At 41.0% G+C, this 14,473-nt stretch overlaps 1 protein-coding gene across 4 annotated transcripts in view; it reads right to left on the bottom strand.

Moving 5' to 3' along the window:
- ARHGAP32 (Rho GTPase activating protein 32) overlaps positions 1-14,135 on the bottom strand; it is a 246,324-nt gene extending 232,189 nt beyond the window's left edge. For 3 of the 4 annotated variants that reach the window (XM_075774813.1, XM_075774812.1, XM_075774811.1), the window contains exon 1: positions 13,904-14,135. The gene's annotated coding sequence lies outside the window, so the exon portion shown is untranslated. Of the gene's footprint in view, positions 1-13,324; positions 13,342-13,903 lie in introns of those variants that run through there. The other variant, XM_075774818.1, reaches the window with a different exon arrangement.
- Positions 14,136-14,473: the final 338 nt, after the last annotated feature.

The raw sequence follows: 14,473 nt of genomic DNA, 5'->3' as shown, positions 1-14,473 counted from the left end.
ATTTTACTAGAGAGCAATTTTTCCAGCCTAGTAGTTTCCATCTCATAGTAGGGTAAAGAGAAACCTGGCACCTTGAAGGCTGCAGGTAGAAAGTTAGGAGAGATTTGCAAGTGCTAGTTGCTTGAGACCCTCAGCCCTTGAAATACTAAAATCTATTTACAACATAAAGAAGAAAACAAACAAACAGTCACGAACAGATGGGACAAACAGAAGAAAAGGAAAGTGTAAATTGATTTGGCCAGGACAATGTTGGAAGATGTCTACAAGTACTAATAGAGTTAAACGTTTAAAAAAGAAAATAATTTCCCTGTAAGTTCAGACACGGAGGTGGTAAATAGCACCGTATGTCATACCATATGTCAGTCAGCAAACAACCTTAACAAATCATCTTTCGAAAAGCATTCTCTAAAGCTACATGCTATCCATATTTCCCCACACAAACAGCAACTATCTTACTTTAAGCAGTGATGCAAGAAAATTCAGGCGCTGTTCAAACATTAATCCTTTCAAACATCAGACAAATCAGCCCACAACACATGAGTTCAGTGGCTAGAAGGTGTCAACATGTTCTGCAAAGAAACTAGTGCCATTGACACATGCAGAGCTAAGACCGCACAGTTACTGAACCCACATGCTACCCCCACGTAAAAACAAAGTTGTTTGTTTTGGGGTTTTTTTGCCACTGTCTTAAGTGACAAGAACAACCTGAGGAGTCATTGGTTTGTTAGACTTGCTGAATTCAGACCTTCCAAATCAACTAAAAAAATCCGTGCGTGTGTTTTACAAGGTCTGTTGTTCCAAAAGGAAGGGTTAGCCTTTGAACACCACATAGATAGTTGGATTTATAATACGCAGCATTTGGGAAGAGAACAAGTTGCCTATGATGAAATTTTGGAACATTAAATGTAACAGCAACATCTCTCAAAAACCTCCTTACACAGTTAACATCTAGCCCCTCATACAGCACTCAGTCTAGCAACTTGCTGGCAAATTTGAGGCAAGGAATAGAAGCCTTAAGAGCCAATACTTTGACTCACCTATACATGCCTATGCATTAACATTTCAAATACCTCCTCCTGAATTTCTAAACATCCTTATGGGTAGGTAAACTATCAGTAATGCTCAATGCTAGTCAGGAATGAGATTTTACTTTCTTTTAAGAAGATTCCATAGTCTCTCCGCTCTCAAAGAAGTTTGCTGTGATGCAGCATGAAGAAAGCCTTCCAGGAAGGGGCTGGGGGGGGGGGGGCGGGAAGACCTTTGTCAGGTTACACAGGAGCACTGCATGCCTGTGCACACACTTAGACCCAGAAATGAATCCCAGGCATAAAAAAAAAAAAACAAACACAAAACCAGTGTGTCACTGTCATCTCTCTGAAGCTGCTATATTTGTAAAAATAGCTTAAAAACTTACATTATTTTTGACTAGAAGCATTTTTGCAGTGTATGCTTCAGAGAGGCATCAGATCTGAAAGCCAGTCCCGTTGGATTTCACGTATCTGTTATCAGACACAGATGGTCCAGAATCATGTGGTTATTCCATTACAGGTATCTTTCCTTATTGTCACAGTAGCTGAGAAACTACAACCCACAAATTATTTTCTGACTCCTTTGCTGATGTCCAATTTAGCCCTCTGACCACTTGAGTAGCTGCCAGAAACCCAGTAACACATTTCATAGAAGGAAGACCTATAGAAGATTTTACGCTTCATGCATTGTATAGATTATGGGACTTCAGTTTCCTAACTTAGAAATTTTCCACCCTCTATCAAATCAAGATCTGCTGCTCTCATACATCAAAAATGCCAGAGAACCGAACACCTAACCCCAAATAGGAAAACACATTATTTGCAAAATTTTGCTAATAAAAATCTCTACAGTATTTAGAAGGTAAGACTAGACTAGGTAGTCCGAAAACTTTTAACAGCTTTCCCAGCTGTTAAAAATTCACATTTTGTATTCAAAACAAATCACAGTATTCATATTTACCCTTGAGTCAGCGTAAGTCACTGCATTTCTAACAAATCAAAAAAAGACATTTAAATCACTTCACAGATTCGTCTTCGGAATGCATGTACCAAATAATTAGGAGCTCTTGAACCACAGCAGGGAATGCTGAAAAGACCTTCACCCAAACAAAGCTGGAAGCATCACGCTGTCAGCAAGTTTTTCTGAGATGACAAGGTCACCAGGTTAAGTATAACAGGGTTTTCTGGCATTAGCTGTAGGATTCTGCTGACTTAGCTGTTCATACTGAAGAATTCTTCAAACCTGTTTAACGGGTTGTCAACTTTCTACTTCGCAAGCTAGTTCCACGTTCATTCCTCATGCAAATTAGCGCAATCTCCAGCAGAAATTACAATGCCTTCTGCCAAAGCTGGAGTTTGTTATAAAAACACCAGTCAGGGGCTACTCATTATTTTGAGGCATCCCAGTTCATGAGTTTATGAGGAGTGTTAAACATTTTGACCTTGGATCTGCTACGTCAGAATCTAACACAGACATGAATACTCTAATGTATCTATGCATTTCTCATGCTAACTAGCACTGAGTCCCTTATCTTTGGCAGTAACAAGCTTACAGAGTTTTATTTATCAATTTTTGTTTGAGAGAAAAATGCTTTAACAAAGCTTCGCTGTTCTCCAGACTCTGGTCACATGGGGTTATTTACAGAGAACACCACTTTTAGATTATAATTCCTGTGGAACCATTTCTCCAGATAAATTAAACAGTCTTAGTTTTACTTTCCTATTCTTATTTTATTCTCCAAATGTAGGCTACAGGTTTTCAAACAGGAATGTACTTCCTAAATCTGTTTTAGAATGCAAATCAACAACTACCTAGGAAAAACCTTGAAAAAAATCAAGCATCAACATTAATTCCTCCTCTTCGCCTTATTTTAAACCTTATAAAGAATTAGGAAGATTAGAGAAGGCAGATCAAGAGACACTTTCTATTTATCATGTGTCCTATAGACTCTAAAGCCGTATATCCTTTTATTTGCCACTCCTGTAACAGAAAAGTTGTGACCCAGGTTTTCTGAAGTACAGTTTTGCATACCTGCTCCCACACGCCACTCTCAGCACACACACACAAACCTTTAGCACTTTGCGCCTACAGGAATATTCAAAAGGGAAATTCCAACATGCATATGCATAAGTTAACACTCCATGGAAATCCAAAACTACACAAAGAATTTAGAACTAGACTTCTTTATGCATTCAAATTTTTGGAAGTTTTAACACAACACAGCCTGAAGAACCAGCCAAAGCACCCGGTGCCATGAATTTCTGAGCAACTATCCCAGCAATCACTGACAATATGGCCCTTCGCAAATCCTCCAACATCTCCATGTTAAGGAGCTCCTTGTCCAAAAGGGTAAGGAGTACTTTTTATTCTCTCAAAGGACTATTATGAAGATTAATTAAGGTCTGAGCAGTGCTTTGAAGATCAAAACTGCTATGCTGTTATTTATTATTAAAGAACAACAAAGTGCATTCTTCTTGTCTATAATTCAACTTCATAGAGAAAATAGTGAGAGAGCACATGTGCTCAAGTGCATAAATTAATTCTCCTTGCCCCAACAAGCTGTGATTTGCATAACTGCATTTTCAGTCACCAAAACCCCATCAGCAGATCTATATTCATCCCTTTGAAATATTTTAAAGGCCTTAAGGAATATAACCAATATAGTTTCTCTTCTGATTCTTTTCCAGGATAAGCTGTTCCTATCAGATATTTCTGCCTCAGTTCAGCAATGCCTTTTATCCTATAAGAAGCCCTAGGATTACTCACATGCTAACATCAGACATATTCTAAAGTGCTTTGCTAAAGCAAAAATTCAATACCTATTTTGGATGCTTCCACTCAAAAACAGGAGAGGGGGTGACAGCGTAGGGTGGTGGCTAATTTTTAGGGGGTGAAAAAACCCTAAAAATCACAATTGTTTTGGAGCTGTTTTCTTCACAGGCTTTCCCACCAGAAAATTACTAATCCACACACCAAGTATCTCACAAAAATACGCACTACTGACATCTATGTAGACATACTACATTGCACACTGTATGGCTCATTTCCATTCCCTTCAAACGCACACACGCATACAACTTCTAAATCGTTTACTAGAAACGCTACCATATTTCAATTATATTTGTATTCTTAAAACATGCAATCATGTGTATTTTGGCAGCATCTCCACAAGAACACAAAAGGTGAGTAGTATTAACACAAATTTTAAAAAATAAATTAAAAATCCAGATTAACTACTCTCAAGCCTTGTCACCACAACTATGTTTTCCTGATCTTATTCAAACAGCTACAGCAGGAGATCAAGTTCTCCAGCATCCCAGCACTGGGGTGTAACAGTGCAAATATTTAAGGAAAACAAGAATACAAGCTGTTGGACCTAGAGGTAGGGAGCACTGAAAACTGACGTAACCTGGACAGCTACTACTACCCTTACACTTTCAAGAAATCACTAACAAAGGGTCCAGTATCTGCAGGATGCTGAGCGTCTCTCCAGTGTGTCAGCCAACATCACCTCTTCACAGGAAATACTTAAATTTTATTGGATTACATTTTGGCTCTATTCCCATTACCTTAGTTTGCACTCATAAGATTCTTAAAATCTGCAGCACATTCTTATTAAAAACACAGATACCAGATTGTGAACTTCTGTACTTTTTAGACTGCTTTCAGGAGAAAGTTGTGTTATATTTAGCAGCCATATGGCATCCCTCCTCCACACACATGTTTTCTAGCAATAAGAACTGACAAATTAAGTTTTCTAAAACACCGATCTATATGTTTTCATTCCCAATTTTAATCTTAGAAGTTAACCACGGTTTAATTTTTAAACTTGGCAGTTGACAAACAGGAAATGCAAGGGGCACCTATGGCAAACAATGAATTTGAGAAACAGTTTTCTTGTAATCTAGGTGAAAGTGTTCAGAAAGTTACTAAGTTGTGTTCTAGACAGCTAAATTCTCCTTAAATTAATACAATATGGCTACGTAACTAAATAGCCAAGGATGTATTGGCTTCCTTATGCAATTTGCAATTGCTCTGCATATGGATGACAAAGTAATAGGTAAAGAATACTCTCTGCAGTGAAATCTTTCAAAAATGATAGTTTACTTTTGTATTTCAAGCTGCTGTACATCTTAACAGAGGAAGCAAAAAGCACAGTGACGACCAACTAGTACATTGTAAGGAACTTCAGAGATACAAGGGCAACCACCACGCAGTTTTCCCATGCTCCTGGGAACCAGGCTTCCATACTGCCTGGAAGATAGAAAGGTGAATTTACCTATAGCATAGCCTAATTCTATAGAAACTGCAGTCAAAGGTTAAGAAAGAGAACAACAGTTTTAAGAAGCACAGGAAGACATTTGAGATATGCTGTCATCTGGGCCAGCTGAAAAGGCAGGCTGAACATTCAACATAAAAATCTACACAAACTTCACCCTGACTGCCACCCCATCATGCACACCCCCCTTAGGAAAAAGAAAAGAGACTGAAGACTCCTAACTCTTCCAAAAAAGAAATGGATTGTTTTGCCCTCTAGCAGTGAGAAGAATCACTGCTTGAAATACTTATCTGTCAACTAAATCATGCCTGATTGCTGCTCCTTTCTGGTTATCTAGAGCTTTTCCAATTTTTTTTCTGGGGACCAGGGACCCCGAGAACACCCCTAGCGATGCTCCCACAGGCCAAGGTGGCTGCAGCCACCTGAACATCGCTACCCTGCAAACCAACACAGACAGTACCCTCGCAGGTTGCAGGGCAGATCCAGTTCAATTCCCAAGAGACTACATGGGGCAACCCCAGCCTTTCCCTTCTGTCTGAACAATTCCAGAGCAGCACAGAGTATTTCTTCAGCAAGAGGAAGAGGGACAGACGTGAACATTACATGCATGCCTGAGCACACTTACAAGCTGCATGTACAGGCTGAGAAATATAAATGATCAACCGTGTTTTTTCCAGCTGGTGTGTTATGTTCATTACTCAAAGAAAAATAATAAACAGGCAATACTGTGGTTTCTCTCCCTCTGCACAAAGCAATTTAGAGAATATGTTGTTTCAGTACAGTATCTTTAAGCCTTGTAAAATTCATGAAGGTGAATGATATAGCACAAGTCGCTGCCTGAAGCAGAACCTTCATGCTGGACAACCCACTGGAGACTGTAACCCTCAACATGCCAGTCAACACATTTTGCAGAGTAGTAATTTCTTCAGAACACTGATTATTTCCTCCTGTCTTCTTTGAGGAGACAGCTATCACAGAATGAAAAATAATTGTGAAATTAGAATGAATAATTGTGAGATTAAAACAACACCAGGAAGCAAGGGAAACAAATTGCTTCATAGGCCAGAATTATTTGCACAGAACATTTGAGAGTGCAAAATGTTTAAGGATGCAAGCAATCATTAAGATTTCTTAAAAAAAAAAAAAAAAAAAAAAAAAAAGGGCACGCAATCATTTGTTTAAAGCTCGCCTCAGCGAAAAAAAGCGATAGCATAACCATTCCTGCATACTTGATTATCAAATCAGAGCTTGGTGAGAAGAACAAGTAAGAAAATCTTCTAATTAACTAACTTTTTTTTTTTTTTTTTAAAATGTGGTCGTTGAACATTACTGTAGAAAGACATATGGAAAAGCAGATCTCTGGTCTTCTGGCAGTTTTTCCTCATTCTTGAACAATTCCTCCTTCAGATGCACAGCCACAAAGGTTCAAAGGTCCCCCAGCCTTTGTTCTCAGTTCCAGAGTAGTTACAAACAAACTTTTGTTCCTGTTTCTTCAATGAAATAAGCTGCAACAGTTACCAATGATTGAACTTCACATCTGAAGCTTGCCTTGTGCATCGTTCAACTGAAGGACCATGGAATCTCATTTACACTTCAAGAATAAATTATCAGAACTTTTTCTGAAATAAAAATCAACTGCTATTTACTGAATCAACCCCCAGCAAACATATTACACTTCTGCATAGACACAGAAGTGAGGAAGGATCGACGCACATTGGTTTACTGATTGTATCAAAGAAACTTTTTTGTTTAGTTGAACATAATACTTACAGCTATTGCTCATTCAATTGTGAGTTTTATAATAAAATTCTACACATTTTACATTTCAGTGCAAAAGCATTAGCAATTTTAAAAATAACACACATACATACACACACAGAGGAAACAAACAATGATACCCAAACAGCAATTTCTATTATTTATATTTGAGCCAGAGTATAAGGGATGAGATCATAAGGGCAAGCTATGGAAAGCAGCTACTGAAATACATTCACGTTCCACGAAAAGCTGATAGGGAAATACTTGATTAAATTTGTAAAGATTCTATCAGATTATATCAGCTGCTATGTAAATTCGGGGGGAAAAAAAACAAGCAAGGTGCATTATTGAGCAGGATAACAGGTTTTTTGAATTGAAATAAATGTTTAAAAAATTTTAAATTACCCTTTTAAAAGATTGATTGTTCCTAGCAGGTGGAAGCTGACTTTCTAGCGACGCTTCTTGTAAAACACACAACACAAAAGACATCAAAGCTGCCTTTTTTTTTTTTTAAATAAATTGTGCCTTCAAGCTAGAGCATATAGACTGGTTATGAAATCTAATGAAGACATTCATGAATCATAACAAGGAATAAAAGGGTAAATCCCAGCAAATATTCAAAGGCTTTTGCACCAATCACAATTATGCCCAAACAGGGGTTGTCCAGACACATTCTTCTTCCTAATAGCCACGCTCATGCCCCCCAGTGAAGTCAGTAAGAATATATCCAAATTGTAACATTTAGATTTGGAAAACTTCTTCTTTTTACACTGGCAACATAAAAACATCAAACTGCTTTCAAAACACCAAGCACCATAACTTTTCTTTTCCTCCAGAACACTCACATGCACCTTGAGCATTCTGAATATTGAGACCAAATAAAAAAAATCACTTCCCAATTGCCAGGAAACAGCGTTACTGAAATTAAAAAAACCCCAAACAAAAAACCCCAACCAAACAAAAAAAAAAACCCAAACAAACTTTAACATTTTAACAGACACTTGTTTAGTTGGTGATAAATACATCTCACATAACAAAATACACAGAAGATTAAACATGGTTTTCTTGAAGAAGCAAGAATCTTCAAGCCACTTATAAGAACCTAACACCTTGCCATCAAAGTTATTTTTAGCAAAACTGATTATCTCAATCTGCCTGTAAGTGATGACAAAGCTTTCAGAATACCACCTTTCATCCTTGTATCTTAAAAACAACTTACCAGTAGTAATTCAATCACTGTTATCCTTCTCTACAACTGGATTCTGGGGCCATGGCTGCAGGACCACTACTATGTCCAAGTACTGCTGAATCACCCACTGACACAAGCTTGAATCACAGCATATGATGTCACATGAGCAAACTTTTGCTGTAAAAAATTTTCATCTGCTTTATGTCTTTATGCTTGCTGTGAGGTTGAAAAGCTGGTGTAAAACCAAATTAAGTCACACAGGATTGACAACTTGTTCATCTGGCATAAAGCCTCCTTAAAAGTAAGCAAACACCCACAAGATAAATTTGAAGTATCACAATGAGTTTATCCAAAAACAGTGCTTTGCCTCATGTGACCCTTAGGTTATGGATTCACTATCAGGAGATCCAAGGCCATAACTCAGGCTGTGGCTGACCAATTGGCCCTCCATCCAACAAAAAACCTCAGGGATACATAAGCATTTCATCTTACCCTGAAATCCATAGAAAACCAGGCTCCAAACTTCTTGTGTCCCTGGTTTAATAAATTAATGGCAGAAATGGGAGAAACTCCACTTTCTCTGATTCCTAAAGTCACAATGGATACAAGAAATCAATGTTCTCCACTCACAAACATTAAAGGCTGAGATGCAGACAGGCAAAAGCATTGGGCACACCAGGAAAGGAACGGAGGGGCAGCAACTGCAGCTTCTACATCAGCAAAAGCAATTGAGATGACAAGAGGATGAACAATGAAGAGCATTGATCAGAAGTTTATGCTCAACTATCGCTTCAACTAGTGACTTGAAAACCACATCAGCAGGACACGCTCAGGATGTTGCAACTTAGCTACAGAAGCAAGACCGAAAGAAAATACAGGTTCTTAAAACAATGATTTTAAAAAGTGGAGATTTGGGGGGATTTTATTTTCTTAACTATCAGTTAAGAGACAGGAGCTTCTGAGCCATACTCTTATCTGCCACAAAATTCATAGACGACACTCTGAACTCCAGACCTACACATATGTAACCAAGCACAGAGCAAAAGAACAAACAGTGAATAGTAACAGTTAAATGAAAACACCATCTAAATATATTCAAATTGTTAGTATGATGATAGTTAATATTGCATGTTTAATCAAAAAGCAAGACAATAACATAAGGAAGCATATACATGGCACATTTACCAAACTGATTACAATAAACCTGGTAGCATTGGTTTATCAGCTTAAACAATCAGCAGCTAATTAACTGTGCTTTTAACAACGAGGTAATAAAGTTTCTTCCAAGGGAAAATCAGATTGGAAAAGTCAACATCAGCTTAAACACGATTAACTTCCTGTCCCACTGCTGGTAAAGCAAATCCAATTTACTAAATAGTTTAAAGGGCAGTTTTTAATTATTCCGCACACTTCCAAAAGAATCTAACACTACATACATGCAGATATGGTAAGCTGATCTACTTGAGTGTATATAGACTCCAGCAACACAAAACACCACTTAAATAAAACATGCGAAGGCTTCTTCACATGCTTAACAACAGCCCAGCCTGGTCATTTGTATTGCAGAAGCCCCCATGGATGTTAGCTGGAATCATTACAGGAGGGAAAGCAAATACAGCTGCAGGATGGGTAATATGCAACAAAATACCAACTCAGAGCATTTCTTTCAGACTTTTCCATTACTTCATTACTTCCTATTTCTAAAACAAACATACAGCAAACAAATGAACTCTTCTGAGTAAGACTTACATATTTTACCTGGTTTCAACTGGCACAGACATACCTAGGAACATACGTACGCAGACCACTCAACAATTTATCTATCTAAAGTGTTTTACACAGCACAAATTGATGCAATGCAGAAAAATGGTGTGAGGAAACACAGCAAGTCACCAGCAGAAGTAGGATTCAAACGAGCAGCTCAAAGCCATATCAACGGAGTGACAGCTTTGCTGCCTTCCTACACTTTTTACCCAACACAATAATTAAAAATTGAAAATGTAAGTATTCCAACTTTAATTGTTCAACACCAAATATAACAATTTGTTTTCTGCTACAACGTGTATTTAAAACAAACAAACCAAACACAAAACAACAAAAAAAACACAACCACAAAATTAATACTGAAAAGAAACAGTTGCAACCAAACGGGTTCAGATTACTAAATGACTGCTGACCCACAGCTGGACCATTATATCCTCAGGTTATGCAATTCTCCAAATTCTAGTTAGCTGGAAGACTTAATCTGCGTAGCAATAACGACTACAAATGGCTTCCCTTTAGTGCCCTCAGCATGCACACCCCTTCTCTCACATTGGTTAACAGCACACAGCCAGCCTGTTCAAAGGATTAGCATAAGAATAGAAATCACTGTGAAAATCCACATGCTCCGACCGGCCAGACTTGCTGACCTGCTTCACCCCAGATACTAAATGGACCTATTTTTCCAAGAAAAACAGGTGTTGACTGTAAAAGTTGATAAACACTTCAATTTCTTTATTTCACATTATGGTATTAGACATCCCCAGGGCAGCTACCAGACCCCAACTTTCACTGTTAGGCACAGACATCACATGTGCAAGAATTTGAACTTGAAGGTGAGCACAAGTCTGGTGGAGGAGAATGGGTCTGGCAGGACCTTCCTCAGTTTGGAAATTCCACATTCATCATAAAATCCCCTCATCAGCCAGCTCTTAGGCTCTGCTGGTAGAAAATGCTGCTAAAGTCCACTAAAGGCTGAAACCAGACACGGGAGCTGCAGATCAAGAGCACAGCTGCGAGAGGGAACTGGCCCTGACAAAGGCCACCCATACTTGCAGTCCCAAGAGAGCAATTAGTCCAGGCTTTTGCAAGTAAAATTTACAAATTTATCTATGTCTCTTTATATCTTCTTCCCTTTCTGCCCTTACCTTGGGATCGGCCAAAATGGTATCGAGCCAACAACGGTGAGACAAGAGCTCCTGCCATGCTCGCAGCCATTGCAATCAGATAGGAACTACTACACGGATAAGAATATTTTGAGAGGAAGTGCAAATGAAAATAATCCCCCAGTTCATGAAGAGGCCAGCATCTTCCTCTTTATTTATGGAGAGGACACAAAGGCTGAAGGAACACATTCCAATTTTCTATCCTATACAAACTCTTCTAGCCATAATAAAGTATGAAAAACATAATTTATTTTTTGAAAGATGTATATTGGTTCCTGAAAAACACACTGAATTTTTCTATAAACATATTACAGCATTTGCGTGGGTTTTTTTTGAAATAGGGGAAGCTGACTGGAATCATCCCCATGATGTGGTTTGACACTTCACACAAAACAATGCGTTCAGACAGCAAAATGACATTTCCTTTTCAGAAGTTCACAAAAGGAACAGAAGCCCAGGGGAAAATGGCCAAAGTAGCACTATTCCCCTTTTTGTTAGATTTCCTCCACTCCCTCTGGAGTGTTCGCCCCAGCCAGTAAGTCACCACTGCAATCCTTCCCCCTTAAATTCAATGCCATCAGCACTTCCCTCACTTCGCATTACAGAAAAATAGCCTGGGATACTGATATTTCACAATCCATCAGCAAGCGGCACAAAAACACTGCAACTATACATAAGCTAAAAACCATACATAAAATCTACAAAGTAAAACAATCCCCCAATGATACTTCTGTTGACCTGCCTCAGATGCTCTTTGTTTCTTAAAAAAACTTTATGAATATACTTTAAACAAACAAAACCCGGGTTAAGACCACAAGCTGAAAGACTGAATAATAATTTGCTACTGGCAATGGACTGATATTTCTGTGCATTACGCATGGTATTAATACCACATTAACGCTTCCAGTTCTGTTGTTTCCCCAAATAATAGGTTTTACAAAATGCATATTGCCAGGCTCTCACTCCATTTTTCCCCCCCTTTTATCATCTCAATCACTGTATGCCCTCAAAGGAAGAAAATTTTGATTCTTCCAGATGGCTCTAATACATTCAAACATTATAAAACCATCAGCTATACAAGGGTACACACCCCAGTACGGCATGAGCAACCTCCAAGAAGTTTCATGAAAACAAATCAGTCCAAGCGCAGGAACCATTTGCTTGCTCTCTTATCGTGAACAATACATAATATTTTACTTACCAGTCAAAATAAATTGCTCACTCAAGGCTAACCTAATTTTGCCATACTGGAATGAAAAAACATCTGTGCAGTGGGAAAGAAATTGCATGGTTCTAAATAAGCACGGGCAAGACATTTGTCCTTATTCTATCGAAAAAGGTATCTATCCTCATGTTCAAACCTCAAACACTTGAAACAGACATTCTTTTGAGAGTCTTGGAAACATAGTCTGTTCCATGTCAAAGCAAAGTGTCTGGTCACCTTTGGGTAAAACACTTTGGGGTTATAGCTGTTTCTTGAGACGAAATAGCATATTTTAAGCTTCTACCTTCTTGCCTTTTCATCTATCCCTCTAAATTGCATTCCTACCAATGACAGTATCAACCAACACAACAAACTGGACGCCGATCCCTGTCCAAGCCTCTGTCCAAAGTGCTGTTTTCTGCACTATCTCGTGTGGAAAGTACAGAGATGTAACAAAAAATGACTCATTCCCATCACCTTCTTACAATTCAACAACCATCAGTCCCGTCTGGAGCAGCTGTTTGCAATACGAGAGAGATTCTCAGGGGAGAAAGAGATGGGACGCGTAGTTTGCAAAACGAAAACAGTGATGTACGCAGGTACACACGTGAGTTTCAAAGATTAATTTACCTTTTTCTCAAGTTGAAGCCATTGCTCAGAGTCCAAACCTGTTACGGATATTTCCTTACCAGACCCCACACTGCCATCCTTGGCTCACCTCCCCACTGCAACTTGGTGGGAAAGCTAAACAAGCTCTTCCAGATAAAACCATCTCCACACGCGCACATGCAACACCCATTGGGCGCTCCTCCATGTTGTAGCTTCCTAGTATACAGACATTGCTCGCAGAGCACCCTCAGTGACCCAAGCAGACCCGCGGACGTTCGCTGCACCTGAAAAGGTCTAACAAGGCATTAAAAGGGCCCCATTAAACATACCACAAGGGACAGCCAACACAATGGAGGGCCAAGCACAAAGCCGGACAACAGCTGCACAGGGAGCACAACGACGCCGGTTTTCCCCACGCCTGAAAAAGCACGGGAACGGCTGGCACAAGCTGAAATCCCAATTATACCTCCCTTCCCTGAAATTTATTTCTTCGCGATAGGCAAATTTATCCACCCCGGAGACCTTCCCTGGACGACGGCGACTGCACGCGTGTTACTAATCGCGGGGGAGAAAGGGGGGGGGAGAGAAAAAGCCACAAAACAAACGGAAAAAAAACCCCACCACGAGAGAGCCACAGCCTTTTTTATTTATTTTCAGCTCCCCCCCTCACGGCCAGGCTGAAAGTCCCCCGAGGCACCGGCCGCGCGTGACCGGCCGCGACCGTTGGCGGTAACGGCCCAAACCGTCAGCGAGGCTGCCGCGCGCGCGCGCCCCCTCCCCTCGCCCACCCCCAGCGCCGCCTTCACGACTTGCGGAACGCTATCGCGACACGAATACCGCCCCCCCCCCCCCCCCCCCGCGATCGCCAAACATCCTCTCCCTTCAGTTCTTCCCCTCCCTGCACTCACCTCGCTCCGCCACAGCGGGGACCGAGCCCAGGCGCCCCTACCGCTGCCTACCAGCCGCGTCCCGCCGCCAACACCGACATGGCCGCCGCAGGTGAGGAGATGACGGGAAAGAAACCGCGAGGAAGGACCTCACCGCCGCTGGGTGAGGTGAGGGGAAACCGCGTCCAGCACACGCCCCCCTCACACACACTCCCCGGTTCAGAGAAAGGCTCCGGGGCCCATGCGCGTTGCCGCCGCCGCTCGCTGGCTCCGCCCTGACGCCGGGGAAGGGCGGGTCGCTGCCGGGGCCGCGGCAGAGGGTGGGCGGTGGTTGGGATGGCCGCTTGTTAGCGATCGCTGCGTGTTGCAGCGGGGTCGGAGGATGAGGCGGAGCGGGGGGGTGGGCTGCGAGGAGGGCGCGTGCAAGCGGAGAGCGGCGGGAAGTCGGGGGCTGCGCGCGGCAGGGTGGTCGCGATGCAGCGCGGGCTGCGGGGGTGGTTGTAGCGGGGGGGGGTGTGGGAGCACGGGGTTGCGGGGTCGGGGTGGGGGGGGACAGCCGCCGCAGCGGGGCTGCTGGTAATGGTAAAGCTG

Source organism: Balearica regulorum, chromosome 23 (assembly GCF_011004875.1).
Source record: "Balearica regulorum gibbericeps isolate bBalReg1 chromosome 23, bBalReg1.pri, whole genome shotgun sequence".
NCBI classification, from domain to species: Eukaryota; Metazoa; Chordata; class Aves; order Gruiformes; family Gruidae; genus Balearica; species Balearica regulorum.
Note: the sequence above shows the minus strand (reverse complement) of the source record. Positions and strands in the feature narration are given on the sequence as shown.